We start from the raw sequence: 15,641 nt of genomic DNA on the forward strand, positions 1-15,641 counted from the left end.
CACTTTTACTAATCTGACTGGTGTCTTCTGCAGTAGCCTCTTAGCATCAAAAGGCTTTTACTACTATAACACATCAATTCTATTTCATCTGAGGGTCTATTTCTACAATCACTAGCAGCAATTCAGAAGAAAAAAATACAGCCATAGCACTAACAAAGGTTCTAAATGAAGAAAAATACTCCAATATTTTTATCTTTTCAATCATTGTATTTTCAGCACTAAAAAGAACAAAAGTAGTAATAAGGTTTTGTAAATGCTAATCAGATAGAGAAAGAGGGTTTAAAGAAAACAAGGTTGTTTACAGTTTATGAAATCATAAAACAACATTATTTTATTGGAAATTACATTTACCTCTGCTTGTTTTCATACCCAGTTCCACACAGACAGGAAAGAAAGATACAGATTTCCTTTGGGAGAAAGTAGAAAACAGAATCAAACTGCAGAACTAATAGATAATTTCTTTTCTACCTAATTTTTCCTCACTCCCCCTCTCCCAAAGCAACCTTGCTTTCTGTACTGAAAATCATTCCAAAAACAGTCAAAGAGATCACAGACTACTGCAGTATTACTTGCATAAAGGAGGAAATGTTCTTTGCCTTGCTAACATGCTGTTTCCAGAAATACAGGTGCCATTTCTATAACAGCATTAAAGCATCAATTAACAGAATTGTTTTCTTTTTGTCCTGATGTTCAGGTACAAAGTTGTTTAACTAACAAATAAAATGATTCCTTTTAAAGAAAGCTGCACTGATCCATGTGGCGCAGAGCTGAGCACTACAAGCACCTCATTCTGGACCAGCAGTAGTAGTGCACTACTAGAAAGCATTTCAGAAGTTTTTGTAGGTATTTTAGACTTGTAAGAAATCTAAATGTGGAAAAAAAAAAAAAATCCTTGCTTGTGGTTTTAAAATACAGTGACATTTCAGACAAAATGAGTATATATATGATAGGCTTATGACTCCAAGGAACTTAACCAATCTGGGGAAAACAGGTGGGCACAGGCTGCAAGACAACATAAGGTGCAGAGGTAAGATGGTCAGAAATACTACATTACTGCCAAGCTAAAGAGGCTCTGTGCTCTTTCTACATGTAACATCTGAAGCCATGTAGCAACTATCAGCTGAAACGCCTCCACACATTGGCTTACAAGTGTCCATGGTTGCCCTTCCATGGTTTCATCATACTCTCTACTCTCCTGTACAGGGAACGAAATTAAATTTACCCCTGTACCAGCAGAAGAAAGTATGTTTATTTTCCTTTCTGTGTCATAAGGCCTTGGAAAGGAAGGCTGGATATTTAGCGTACTGGAAGCAGTCCAAAAGCAGGATGTCTCCTGAGGCTAATACAATTATGGTTCCATTTTGGCTGGCTGTGGAAGCAGAAAGTAACATCTAACTGCAAGGACTGCTAGACAATGGTTATAGTCCTAAGCCTGTGTACTTTGGATTCTGATTTTGTTAGCAAGCGAATGTATGTAGGAGAAGTTACAGAAGAGAGATAGTTCTGACATTGATGGATCCACAAGCATAGCAAGGACTGGGACTTCAAATACACAGTCCTAGGCTTTGACAAAGAGAACAGCTGCATGATGATATACCTCTGCACTTCTGTAGAGCAGCTTGCTGATTCAAGGCTATGAGGTAGTTTATTTCATGGATTATACATATATTTAATTAAAATTCAAGATAAATATTTGCAGCAATAAGGTTTTGAAGTACTGTAAAGTTACATTGTATTAAACATTTATTGCAATCATATGAAATATTCCTTCAGTTAAATATTTACTGTTATTTTCAAGATATTGGTATTGAACTTATTATAAACATGGCACAAATGCAAAGCCATCTTTCTCAGAGGCAATATACTTCTTTGAGTTGCTTTTAGACTTATTTCCTGATGGATATTTGCCATTAATGCACTATGACTTTTGCTTTTATGAAAAAGTGCTCCAGCCCAAGCTAAGAGAAAGTTATAATTTAAAAGATGGTTTCCACTGTGCTCAGCATTCTCACAGTAATAATAGTTTGTCCTTTTTCTTAGCGCAGCTTCTGTATTAAATATTTATATTGATGTTTATTTTGTAAACAGAGAAACCAAATTAAGCTACAGACGAAGCCTATGATGTGTTTTAATATCAGCATTTGTTTCATGTTGCGGCCTTTTATACAATTGATTCAAAGGAACATGATAAATAATAAATAATATTTTTAAATTACATCAAAGTATTTTTGTTTGCTGGAGGAGATAACTTTTTAAAAATAAAAAATAGAAAATACAGAGAACATCCAATCCCTATTCTATATGCATTAAAGGTAATGAAATCACCAGTAAATATTTGGCATTCCTGAAGACACCATAACTGTCACAAGTCCTTTGAAATTTGACCTAAAAACTCACCACATTAGGACTAGAGAAAGCAAAAGGTTTTTGTGTGACATTTTGTGCAATAATTTTTTCCTGATCAATAGTTGAACAGTCCAACAAACTTGAATGTGCTATTTGTAAGACAACAGCATGCATGTATTTAGTTCATTATATTTCCCATGTTTTCCTCAGACTTCTAGAAAGTTTTTTAACACTTCTGCTGCTCATGAGTAGACAAAACACCAAAAAAGTGGTGCTTTGGGCAGGAAGGACCTAGGCTTTGTGCTATAGGTAAGATGTTAAGGAAGGATATTCACCTCTCTAGACCTTACAATCCTGGGATTTGTATATACCTGCTTTTTAGGCATTATTCACCCCTCTGGCATCAGTGGTCACACAGTCATAGCTACACAAGGCCTTATAAAATGTCTGATCCTTAATCCATGCTTTAAACCAAAAACACTTAGAAGGTATCCTGCTGCCTGTTGTCTAAATCAACCCTTTAGTGCCATTTGAAAGGTTGGAGTTTTTTTTTTTTTTGTTTTGTTTTCTTGATTATCAGGAGGCTGTCATTAAAAAGACAAAGGAAAAAAGAATCAACCACAAAAAAAAAAAAAAAAGAGAGAGAGAGGGAGAGGGAGTAAGAAGGAAAAACTGAGGAACTGGAACATTTATTATTCTTCAGATAAGGTCAGTAAAGACTATCAAGGCACCAGCTGTTATCACAGAAAAGGTGCTTGTGTTTTCCTGTCTAGTTAAAGCTGTCAGTGGTCATGACATAATGCACATTCCTCAAGCTCAGTTATCAACACAACTCAGATACTTGTATATTTTTATGTCCCTGCTTTAGCCTGATAGTGGTCTTTTGCTGTACATTCTTTAGATTTTACACACATATATTGGAAGTGTTGAATGTTGGTTTGGTGGTTTTGGGACTGTTTTCCTTCCCTTTTCAATCTGATAGTGAGGTACTGTAGCGGCTGCAATCACATGTTGCTGCAAAGTTGGTTTTAAAGAGGAAAATTAAAGATGCATCAAACTTAGGTTGAATTCACTGACTCCAAAATTAGCATATGCTATTTTTCATGGCCTCAGCTAGAGAGAGTCCTTGTGGACCTTGACCCATATATCTACAGAACTGTTGGCATACGTGCTCGAACAACAACAACAACAACAACAAAAAGAGCAAAAGGAGAATTCCAATGAGTGTTCTAGTCATGGAGTGACTTTAGATCACCTAAAAAAAAAGACTGCATTACTCATAAGCAGTTATTTGATGCTGTATATGCACATTTAACTACCTATGTGGTTTCTAATGAAATCATAATTAATTCTCTCCAATTGTAAAATACTGTTTCAATTCCCAAAGCACTTGTTGATTGCAGTTGGTTCATCTCACTCAGCATTATCTTTCATACTATTTTGCTGACTTCCACTGAATGAAATGAAGGCCTAACTCCACTGCCAATATAGAAGTAAGTCATGAGGGTTTCATGCACTGTCCAGTGAGGGAGCACCACAATCTTCTAAAATAACAACAGGTGTGTTTTGCAGGGCTTTGTGTGCTTCCCACCCCAACTAATCACAAGGAAGATCCCAAATCCTGCAAAGTCCAGTGGGCCCCTCAGTTCTGCTCCTGGAGGACTTTTGGATAAGGAAATGCAATGTGCAAAATCCTGTGAGTGGGAGGACAGCTCCACAGGGCCTTCCTGGAGGGCTTCCTGGAAGGCAGGGGATGTAGATGGTAAAAAGAAAGAGCAGCATGAAAGTGCAGGCCTGGAGGCCACAGGTTAAAGAACATTTAATAGGAATGAAATGTCCTCCTTCTTTTAAAGACCAGTGCCATTCAAGAGCAGCAGCCAGGGAACTGCAAGTTATATTGGGATAAATCATACCACTGTCACTGGTTGCACCCAAATCTGTGCTTATACTGGAATGGAAAGCAAGCTCAAGCACTGGATCACTGGTCAGCCCTACTGCTAGCATGCGGCCTGATGCTTCGTGGCAGAGGACAAAGCTCCAATCTTGTGCTGATGCTCGGTATCAGGACTGCTCCTAAGAGGAGACATGAACTGAACTGCACCCAGTGCAGTTACTTCTGTCTGTATAGGTGATCGGGGCTGTGCGAGCTGGCCGGGTGCCAGCACCCACTGGCACTCGTACTGCCTCCCAGGCTGATTCACCCTCACACAGGCTGTGGCACAGAACTCATGTAATTTTAGACCAACCAATTAAAAAAAAAAAAAAAAAAAAAGGCAAACAATTTTTAAGACTTCAGCATAAAGGTGCATCACAAATGATGCAGAGGAGATGCTGGGACCAAATTCATCATAGTGTGGACACATTTAACCTGTAGACTATGGAGAGGCCTCTGGCCTTAACAGAGAGGTAGCAAAAGAAATCAAAAAGACATTGGTGCTTTTCCCTGTCTAGCATAACCAAAGCATAACTAAAGATGGTAGCTTCTGAGTTTGAATACTTTTTGCTCTAAGCTATTTAGGAAAGCAAAAATACTTTCTTCCTCCCAACCTACAAGACAGTGTGGATATATTCTGAGTGTTTGCTCAAAGAAACAGGTCTGCACTCTCTCCTTTGCAAGCACAGTGTTACCAAAGTGTTGCCAGTAAGCTTTTTGCTTTGTAATAAACAGATTCTCTATTCTGATCTTCGAGTACTCTTTTGTCTGTGTCCAAGTTTTCCAAACAAAGAAATGCTTTATGACAGTCTAGTGTTTCTCTGGAAAAAAAAAAAAAAAAAAAAAAGAAAAACAAGTATTCTGTGAAGGGACAGCTTGCTTCTTTTTATAAAAAAGACATTCTTAGGTTAAGCAAAGGATCTGTACAATAGAACTTAGCGAACACAACCTACTCTGTAGAAAACATGCAAACAAATATTTTTCCTCATTTAAATCAAACATACAAGAAGATAAAAATACAAAATCACAGGTATTGTATAAGTAAGGTACAGTGCATCAGCAAGCTGCCTGATTTTTGTTTGTACAATATTTTACAAACCAGGCTAAAATGAAAACCATTAATTTCCACTGACTATTAAACACGACATTTTTACTTAAGTTGCATGTCTTTGGAAAGCTGCAATCTTGAGGCACTTAATTAGAGCCAATGTTTCTGAAGCAAAGCCATATTTTACAACAACAACAACAAAAAGAAGCCTTATTAGTGCTTGATTGCATGATTCCAATTTCAGTTATATGATCTGGCTAAAAAAGGTATCCTTTCTGATCTCACACCCTCATTTAACCAGGACTGGAAGAGACACATGAACAGGTTGATCACATTGTATTATTTACAAGTCCTGGGGTCTGATCAGAAAAACATGCTGCTGAAATTAAACTAACATTAACTGAGCTGCAGACAAGATATTCTGCTTCTGGTCTAAGTTCAAGATACTCCAGAAAAGACAGAAAAAATGAAGATCTTAAACTTGAATCCAGTCCCCATTTGCCAATCAAGTACGTCTGGAGGGTAATTTCTTGCTATTTTGAAGTTGCAAAACAACAACAATCTCACTGACTAGCCTGGTATGTTAACAGCAATATCAGAAGTCTACTTTAGTCACCGTTTACTCTCAGCATCTTCACACGAAACAAAATAGTCCCAGACCTTTCTAAGCTAACCAAACATAAACATTTCAACATATACAGTGATTATGTGTGAATGTTGAAGTACTTCAGGATAGAAGGTGAGATATTAATAAACCTAATTGTGATCCCAATCATTGCTTATGAATTCCATTGACTAACAGGTTTGGGTTTTGCTTTTTTTAGTATTTGCTATCTGCATAAAACCACCAAGTTCCCCCATGCCCTCATTGTCTGCCTTTTGGAAAATGTACATATACCTAAAATACGGATTTCCTACTACATATACATTTAGTTAGCTAAATAATAAGTAGTGTATTGATGTTCTTATTCTGCAGAGCACAGTCTTTATTTCAGATCTTTGCCAATCCCAGGGATGCATATTCAGCCTGATAGCCAAAGGGCATAGCAAGAGCTTGAATCTGTCTTACATATCTGACACATACCTGAGAAAGACAAGACACTGATTCACTTGTAGCTGACTTCATTTGGAGTGACAGTATCCTAGGAAGTCTTGGACTATTAAAAACAAACAAACAAACAAAAAAAAAAAAAAAAAAAAAAAAAAAAAAAAAAAACATATCTAAGCACCATACATCAAGCCAACTGAGCATCAAGCTAACATACATCTACATGACATGCCTACTTTTGATTATGGAAGTTTGATACCACAGCTTTATACCCAACAAACATTTAGCTCTAAAATTTAATCACTTAGGAATCTTTCATTACGTAGGCCTTAGAGATCTTAATATTCTTTAGAGCTGAAGAGAGGAGAAAGAAGTCCCACCTTAGGCAGCCCATTACCTAGATATAGGAAATAACATAGCAGGGTCCAGTTAAAATAGAAATGTTATAGAGTATCTTCAACCGATTCTTAAAGGTGTCATGCTTAGCCTTACATAATTATTTTTTACATAATTTTGTTGTAATTTTTACTTGCTTGATTCTCAGAATAAGAATATTCTGCAGAATAAGAATTTCCTTTGCGGAAGGAAAAGTCAACTGCAATGATAAATTGCATAAGATACAATGAAAAGTATTCACTAATAGAGAAACCACCATGTCTCAAGCATTTTTATAACTAAGCCTCAAGGAAATAGCTCTTTCTGAACAATGCTGTTATTCAGCATTAAGCTGAGCATTAGAAACATTGACAGCCAGATAGTTCCAATGGTGCTGATATGTCAATAAATTCATCCTTACTTTCGGCCAGGTCACAGCCCCAAAATAACATCATTGACACTTGCAGGTAAACTCATAACTATGGAGGTGCTTTATCTACTATATATATATATATATATATATATATATTTAAATGTATCTACTATATGAAAAATTTTAACATTAGTCATTTTGGGTAATGAAAGTCCAACTTGCCAATCACAGATCTAATAGGCAGAATACTGCACTACATTCTTTTCTTGCTTCCCAATATGTCCCATATAAACATAACATACTCCCACTGTCTTTCTCTGGACCTTCGTCACTGTCTCTTCCCCATAAAAGCGCAAGGGAATAATATGCTGCCAGGTAGCTTTGGCTTAATATTCTAAGAATAGATTTTGCTCTTCTTTTCTAGATAATACATCCTACCAGCAATCTGGTATCAACAGGTTATGATATGAGAAAGACACTTAGGTAAAATGCAGTTAACAGTGAAATTATACTGGCTAGAAGAACAGGTAACTTAATCCTCAACTATCTAATCTGACACGTTAGGTTTGTTCTAGACTCTGCTCTTTGGGAAATGCCAGATGTGGCCTTTTCCCAAAAACTATCAGTATCTCTTTTTCAATAGCCATAAAAATTCAGCTTGAGTAAGTCTTTGTTTAGAACTGAAAGGTCAGAACTGGTATGAAAACAGAGCTCCTTCTTCTGCTAAAAAGTGGAATAATGCATATAACTGAAGATTTAGTAATCTGAGAGAGTTTGTAAATGCAGTAGATTAACATAGTTCAGTCATCCTGGTACTGCCCTATGAAGCTCTTGATCTGATAGTGATGTGATACTAAGAACTGCCGTGATTTTTCAGGTTGGAGTGCCAACATAGACTAAAAATTTCAGAAATGTAATAAGACTTTCTTTCCGAAGACAGACCTGGGGACACTGTCTCAAAATTGTTAGGAAGAAACCAGCTGTTAGCAACATTTGCAGTTTTACTTCCTAACTGAATAAACTCTAAAAGAAATGTATATCAGATGCATAAAAATAAAATCAGGAATCAAAATTAAGGCTGAAGAGAATGATAGAGTTTCCTTCAACTTTCTGTCAAGCTGCTTTACTCTGATTTTCCTGGAAGTCTTGCTTGGTTGTTCTGTGCCTTGAAATGTGGCACTTTTCAAAACACCAATTTAAAGCAATAATTGCAATTAAAACCTGTTCTCTCAGTCAAATGAGATCTCTTGTGCTTTGCATCCATCATGTCCTAAAATAACCAATAAACTAAAAAGAACCTTCTCTGCACTCTCCACTCCCAAAATGTTATTTATTTTTTTTTATTTGTACAGTTCAAAAGAGATAACAGTGCACTTGACTGAGCATTTAATATCAGGGAAGTTTTTAAAGTTTTCTCTTGCAGAGAAGGGATTCCTCAGAAAACTCCATCACCAAATGAATTACTTGCCAGCAATGTGAAAGGGAGAAATGTTGGGTGAAATTGAATGAGATAAAGCCATGAAGGGACAGAACACAAACGAAAAGGAAAGTGCTGGAAGATGTATGAGTGCTAAAAAGGTCTACTTGCTGCACACAGGGCTGCAGGGCTAATACTAGCAATAGGGCAATAGTACACCTAAATCATGAGTAGGCAGAAGCTTAGAGGACAGTTGTACTGTGCCTGTTTCCAGGAACCCAGGCTTAAGCAGGCTATCAGACCTGATTCAAAACTTTATAGCATTCAAACCACAGAGAAGGGACCACCTTAGATATATAAAAGAAACAGAACTTTATTCTCAGCTAAATTCAGGGATCTCTGGAAACAAACTGGGTAGAGAAAACGGAAAGGATTTTCTTGTCAGCATGTGCTGAGATTTTATGGCTAATTCTAAAGGCATCTGGGCTGGTGCTATGTGCAGAGCATCCCCACTACTCCATATAGCCCTTGTTGCTGGCCCATGAGCACTGTGAGCACCTCAGTCCTTGGGTTTCCCATACAGGCAGAAGCACACCTAAGCAGGTGCTGGGAGAAGACTTTATGTTCCACATCTTATAGCTATTAAAAAAGTAGACAAGGGAGTGGGGGAGGAGACTGGGAAGGGAGAATCACAGAGCTAATTGTGGAAAAGATTTCCTTTAAATGCTAAACAACCTTGAAGAAACATGATGGCAGTTGAATAACTGATGATAACACTAAATACCGGTTAAAGCAAAAGAATACAGTTGTAAATACAAAATGAGAGCAATAAAGTTCAGGCCAACTTGGATAGATTAAGAGCACACACTTATAAATAACTGCAGTTCCATGATGGAAGAGGCAATGTAATGAGGCAATAAGAAAAATCGACATACTCCTCTGTTACAAAACACTAAGCATGAATTGATGCTTACACTTGTCGTGAATAAAAGTCTTCCTCATATCTTCCACACAGTGGTTGGTGACAGAAAAACCCTGACAGAAGTAGTAAGGCTTTTAAGAGGTACAGTGTGTATCTGCTACCGCAGTATGTAAATGACAATGCATAAGGGAGGTAGAAAAAAATACATATGTTTTCTAATTTACTTAAATGCTTCTGTATAAACACAAAGCAGATCTTCAGATTTCAAGCATCATTCTTGTTAATACCCAGATTATAGAAAATATGTACAAGTTGACGGATAAAGCTAAAAGTTACAAATATACGTAAGATTTTGTCCAGTCCTCTGAAATTCATATGCATATACGTTAAAATATTCTGTCTGCCATTAGTTAATTTGTCACTAAAATATTATGCAGGTTAACATTTGACTATGATGGGTAAGCAAATCTACAGTTTCACTGAAATGGATTGCTTTCCATTAGCTTTACTTTTTCATTGCCAATGAATAAAGGCAATAGAAAACTGCAAGCTCAGACACTTAAGAAATATACTAAGCACACAATTACTTACAATATTTGTGAAGAAACAAGAATGGACATCCATAGAAAATGCTGAACAACCTTAAATTATTCCAACACTTACCTATATAGTCCATCTCTCTCTAGCACCACATTTACTTAGATTTATACCTGCATTACAGTAATACCAAAAGCTTTTAATTTCATTATGTTGCATAAAATTACTTACAGTGCTTTTCATCATTTCATGTTTTGAATGATGGAAGGGGATATACACAGTATTTAAAATGCTGACTGAATAAACTACCTGAGTTATTAGAACCAAGTATCGCAGAAGGAAAAGTAGGGCCAAGATTGAGAGACTTTACTCGGCCATCATTTTGGAGAATGCAGCATGTACATGTACATGCATTCCTACAAGAGGAAATGGCCTTAAGTTGCACCAGGGGAGGTTTAGGTACAATATTAGGAAAAATTTCTTCACTGAAAGGGTTGTGAGGTATTGGAACAGGCTGCCCAGGGAAGTACTTGAGTTGCCATCACTAGAGATCTCCAGGACAGGTAGATATACTGCTTAGTGACATGGTTTAATGGCAGACTTGGCAGTGGTAGGTTAAAGGTTGGACTTGATGATCATAGAAGTCTTTCCAACCTAATTGATTGTAAGATATCTTGTTTGCAGCTGTGTAAAAAGGCATAATAGATGTAGGATTAAAAAAAATAGACTTTCTAATTCCATACAAGGCATCTCACAGATTGGTCAAATCCTTGCAGACAAGCAAAGGGATTTTTTAGAATGAGAACATGAATGTATTTAATGTCCTAAATCTGTGTAAGCTGTAAGAACAAACTTTAGTATTTCAAATACCCAGAGTTTTCCTTCAGTCTGGAGAGTCCACAGTTGCCTTCCACTTTTTGATCACAAACACCTGAATTAGACACGGGAGCATAAGAACATAAAACCCCTGTGCCCAACTGTAGTGCTACCTAACTTGGGCTGGCTGGGGGGGGGGGGGGGGTGGGTGAGGGGAATGTAGCTCTTCTTACCAAAATTGATAGCTCCAAAAAAGGCAGTGGAATCTGGAGTAGGAGAGGAAAGTGCACCAAAAATGCTATTTCAGTAAAATATAAAAGTTCTCGCTGATTCAGAATTGATACATTCCACTTCCTTTTTCATGTGGAATTTTAACTGTTATGCTTTCACAGACTCTTCTGATTCATAAGTAGCACTGCTGCATATAGAGTGTATCACACTACTGAAATCAAGTTGTTAGGTGTTCTATGTTAAATGTTTTATAAATCATTAAAAATAAATAAATTTAAAGCAGATGCTGCTGCTTGCTGTTTGATGAATCTTATCTTTTTAAGTGTACTCTATGTGTGTGCCAATAAACCATTATTGGATTTCAGAATTATACAATAAGTATTTCCAAGCTCCGAAATAGAGAATATATATGCATATAGATAACAGATATGCATATTCACATTCTCATCCTATGTGAGAAAAGGGGGAAAAAATACTTTTTGAATCAGAAATTCTTAGTTTGAGCCTTAGTACTTACGCAGTTCTCAGGGTGTCATGGATTCTATGACTTAGATACTGGGAAAAAGCTGATGAATTCGTAGACAAGCATCATCAGCCTTAGAATGAAGATCCTCAATAGCAATCCTTCAAAACTTAATGTAATAATAAAACAGAAATAAAGCCAGCAATGTTGTTTCCTCCTCCTATCACCCAGAAAAGCCACTGTACTGTATATCCAGATTGTAAATACAGAATCTATTTGTCGTGATACACAAGATCACGTCTAAATTGCTGGAACATCTCTTTTTGTAGCAAGTAATTTACAGCTTGTGTACACTGGCCAAGTTCCACAGGTCATTCAGAATTACAATTGTTTCTCTTAAGGAGTGACTCATGTACCATCACACACAAGTGATAAACCACATTTGTTAAACACTTAATTGGCAATTCACTTTCTAACTTTAAGGGTCAGACTGCAAGCACTTGGAGCAAAATACTTCAGAAAAACTCCACCTGCTCTCCCTTCCATATTTGGTTACACCAGTGTAATTCAGATGAAGAAAAATCCAAATCAGTCTCATGTGGTATGAAAATAATATTTCTGTAAAGCACCCAACTATACCAAGTTCTATTTAAAAATTGGTGTGCTATTTGAGGGATTCGTGGTGGGGAAGAAAGTGATGGGGAGGGCATGTTCTGAAGGTAGTCTAACAGTCACATTTATACAGGCAATAGACAGAGACTTGGTGACAGTATAATGCCTAAATCTACACTGAGCCATTGAAACAAGAAAATAACAGATCCATCATTATTTACATGTTGTTGGAAGTGTGTCACTATAGAGGTTAATATCTGCAAAACTTGGACATTCCTGCGTATAGTCAAGAGAGATTTAAATGGTGGCCTTTTGGGCATCCTTCTTGTAAAGCTTACCATTTTATGACAACATTGCAAAATCAGTTCATACCTGACTGGTCCCATACAATGTGTTAAAACACATGGAGCAACACAAAAACAATGACAGAATATATTTGTCAGAGATCATTAAAGTCCCACTGCTTTATAGAGACTGATAAATTGATGAAGTGTGAAAGAACCAGTTCCTTCAAATCTGTTTGATTACTAGGTAACTTCTCTGGCCAACTGGTAACTGCCCAGTTTGGCAATGGATGTGTTATCTTGGAAAGTTGGACCCCAAGTGCCCAGTCTGCCAATAAAGTTTTAATGGGAAGGTGGGAGAAGGGGCAGAAGGGGCCTTTGTTCCACACCAAAATGAAATTAAACTAAAATATTCATATCCTCTTCAAGTTAAGAATAAGATTTCTCTGCATGACTGAGTGAAACTGTCAATAATTGTAAAGCCCAACTTTGAACACAAGCCTTACACAAGATAGATTTCTAAACTGAAAAATGCTTTCTGTCTTTGTTTCTTCATGTTCTAATATTATTTCTCCCAGTTCAACATGATAGCTTAGATGTGTTACCTGAAAGGGAATTCCAGGGACTCTTACTCCTGAAATTATATGAAACAACTATTTCATGTAAAGAGTAACACTCATGGGAGCATAAATATCAGTTCTGTGAAGATGCAGGGACAATATATTCAGAGACCTAGCTGTGCTACTAAGAAACCTCTTCATTAGAGCGATTCATTTGTTTGGATTAGGTTCTGCCAGCTGAACACAAAGTTTTCTTCCTGAGAGATCCCCTTGACTCACTGACATTTGTAAAGTGCTATAAAATGCTAATTGGTATCATCAGCAAACCATTAACATTCTGTTTAGTCTTGCTCTCAAAGCAAAAATTATAATAGGAAATAAAATGTCATCCAGAAAAGAAATAGCTGAAGACTTTAACAAGGGTCAACCTTTATTTTCCTTTAGATGTTAAACATATCTGTGTATTACTGCTTGTCCTTACAACCCTTCTGGATATACAAAGCCTTAGCAGTCAGAAACAACCATTTCTGCCCCTAACAAGTTGCCTCCAGCCAAAGAAGTTTGTTGCTATAGAAAAATCAATATTCTAATAAAAATCTGTCTTTTACTAATTTTCTCTGACTTCTGTGTTCCTAATATTCTTTGCTTATCCACAGATTGGCTTTCAGCTGACCAACAGTTTGCATTTTCACCCCAAGCTCTGGCTTGGTTCTTCCTGTATTACTCAGTCAGGTAGATCTTTTCCACCAGATCTTGGAAAGAGAAATCAGTCTGCTCTACTGTGCTAAAGTACAAGATGCTTTTCATAGCTTTACTAGGTTGAATACTGCAGAGTTCAAGCACAACACGGTGTCTGAATTACAGTAACATGTAGAAACATTTCTGGATAACAAATACTTTACTGCCACCAATTTAAAACCATAAACATACTCTGAATCCAATTCAATATATTCCTTATTTGTTCCTTATTCTCTCTTTTTATTATTATTAGAAGGCATAAATTTCCAACGAGGCTTGTGCTTGACAAGGCTCCATTATTTGCACATGACAAGGTTTATCAAAAACAGTTGGATTTTTATGAGGAGTCTTTCATGTTTCCTCCATAAAATATAAATAAATGAAAAGGATTAGATGGAGGAAGCAGAGCATAATTCATCACCAATGTGAGGCAGAAGGAGCAGACTGCAGATGGATGAATTGAAGAAGAATGTTGTGACTGGTCTATAGAAGAAAGCTACTGTCTCCATCGAACATGGGGCAAAGAGTTCAATAAAGCAGCACTAACTTCTCTTGCCACTTCTGCATGTCCCTAAATGCACAAACTACAGAATCACCCTTAGATGCAAAAACACATAAAACAGTAAGACAACTGTCTAGTTTGATTTGCTTAGCTAATACTTGTTTGTTTTGTCCTTATAGGATAAATTACAAGATGAGAAACTCAAAATTAAATCTACTCCCTGTAAATAGTTAGAGAACAATTAGGAGGAAAACCCTTTTAATGTTGCAGCGTCTCACTCTGTTCTCCATTACTTGCATGTCAGTCAGATAAAAATCCATTAAAATGCCTCATATTCCCATAAAAACAAGTGGTGGAGACAGTGGACCACTTTTTTTTTGCCCAACTAAATCTGAAAAGTTTCATGTAATCCTAAAGCAAATCCATGGGATTACTTCTATCCATCATATATGCCATACAAAGAAACTTGGGAACACATTTGTTTTCTACACAAGTCAGGCAACTCTATCACCTTCCACGTCTTTGTGGTAACACCATATAAAAATTAGGCACATGCTAACTGTGGTTATTTGCATAGAATTTTAAAAGCAGCAGAAGTTGGTTAATTTCAGATGCAAAGTGGTCCCAAACTTTAGGTATTGCACGCAGTCAGCCAAACTGAACTTCCATTTCTCTTGAAACTCTAAATTTGAGCATCCACTTTTGGTCCAGCTGATAATAAACACAGTTTTGCACAAAAGAAAAATTCTAATGTTTAGATTCAGTAAAGTAAATACAAAGCCAAAAAGCACATTTTTTTTTAATATAGTAGAAAGTCAAAATACCATCTTAACTTCCTAAAACAAAGTAAAAATATTTATAACCATTTATTTAGATACTTTTCTGCCAAATTAAATCAACATCAATATGTTCCCATAAAACATTTCTCTTTTGGTGAAACTGCAATGAAAAACTTCTCAAATGTTACAGTTTGAAGAGAGCATTTCAAAGGACTGTCCTCAAATAAAAGCTGATGCTCATCACAGACACTTGAAGTGGAAAGTACACGCTTCTTGGATGCAAGTACAGTGCAAATACTTAGGCAGATTAACTATGAAAATATTATCTCACCATAAACCACTGCAGTATGCTCTGTATTTTTTCAAAACAAGTAGAAAGACCCTCCCCTAAGCTGGTCTCTTACTACCTCATAACCCTACCAATAAAAACTTCTGTTTTTTATCTATATGAGGTGTGCCTTTCTTCCCACACCTACACAAGACTCTGCCTGTCAGTACTAAATCTGTTTCCAGTAACAAAGGAGTCGGGGGAGACCGTCCTTAGAGACTGAGTGAATTAGCCAGAATAAGTATGAGATCTTAAGTTAAAATAATGGTTTAAAGAATGATGGTCACAAGATGGAGAGGCACTGTCTGAAGGAGATTAATTTTGCTAAA

At 36.7% G+C, this 15,641-nt stretch overlaps 1 long non-coding RNA gene across 4 annotated transcripts in view; it reads right to left on the bottom strand.

Moving 5' to 3' along the window:
* Positions 1–350: 350 nt before the first annotated feature.
* LOC137861278 (uncharacterized) overlaps positions 351–15,641 on the bottom strand; it is a 122,052-nt gene continuing 106,761 nt past the window's right edge. For all 4 annotated transcript variants that reach the window (XR_011099508.1, XR_011099511.1, XR_011099509.1 and 1 more), the window contains 2 exons: positions 6,412–6,484; positions 351–407 (listed from right to left, as the gene is read on the bottom strand). This is a non-coding gene — a long non-coding RNA (uncharacterized lncRNA). The remainder of the gene's footprint in view (positions 408–6,411; positions 6,485–15,641) is intronic.

Source organism: Anas acuta, chromosome 9 (genome assembly GCF_963932015.1).
Source record: "Anas acuta chromosome 9, bAnaAcu1.1, whole genome shotgun sequence".
NCBI lineage: Eukaryota > Metazoa > Chordata > Aves > Anseriformes > Anatidae > Anas > Anas acuta.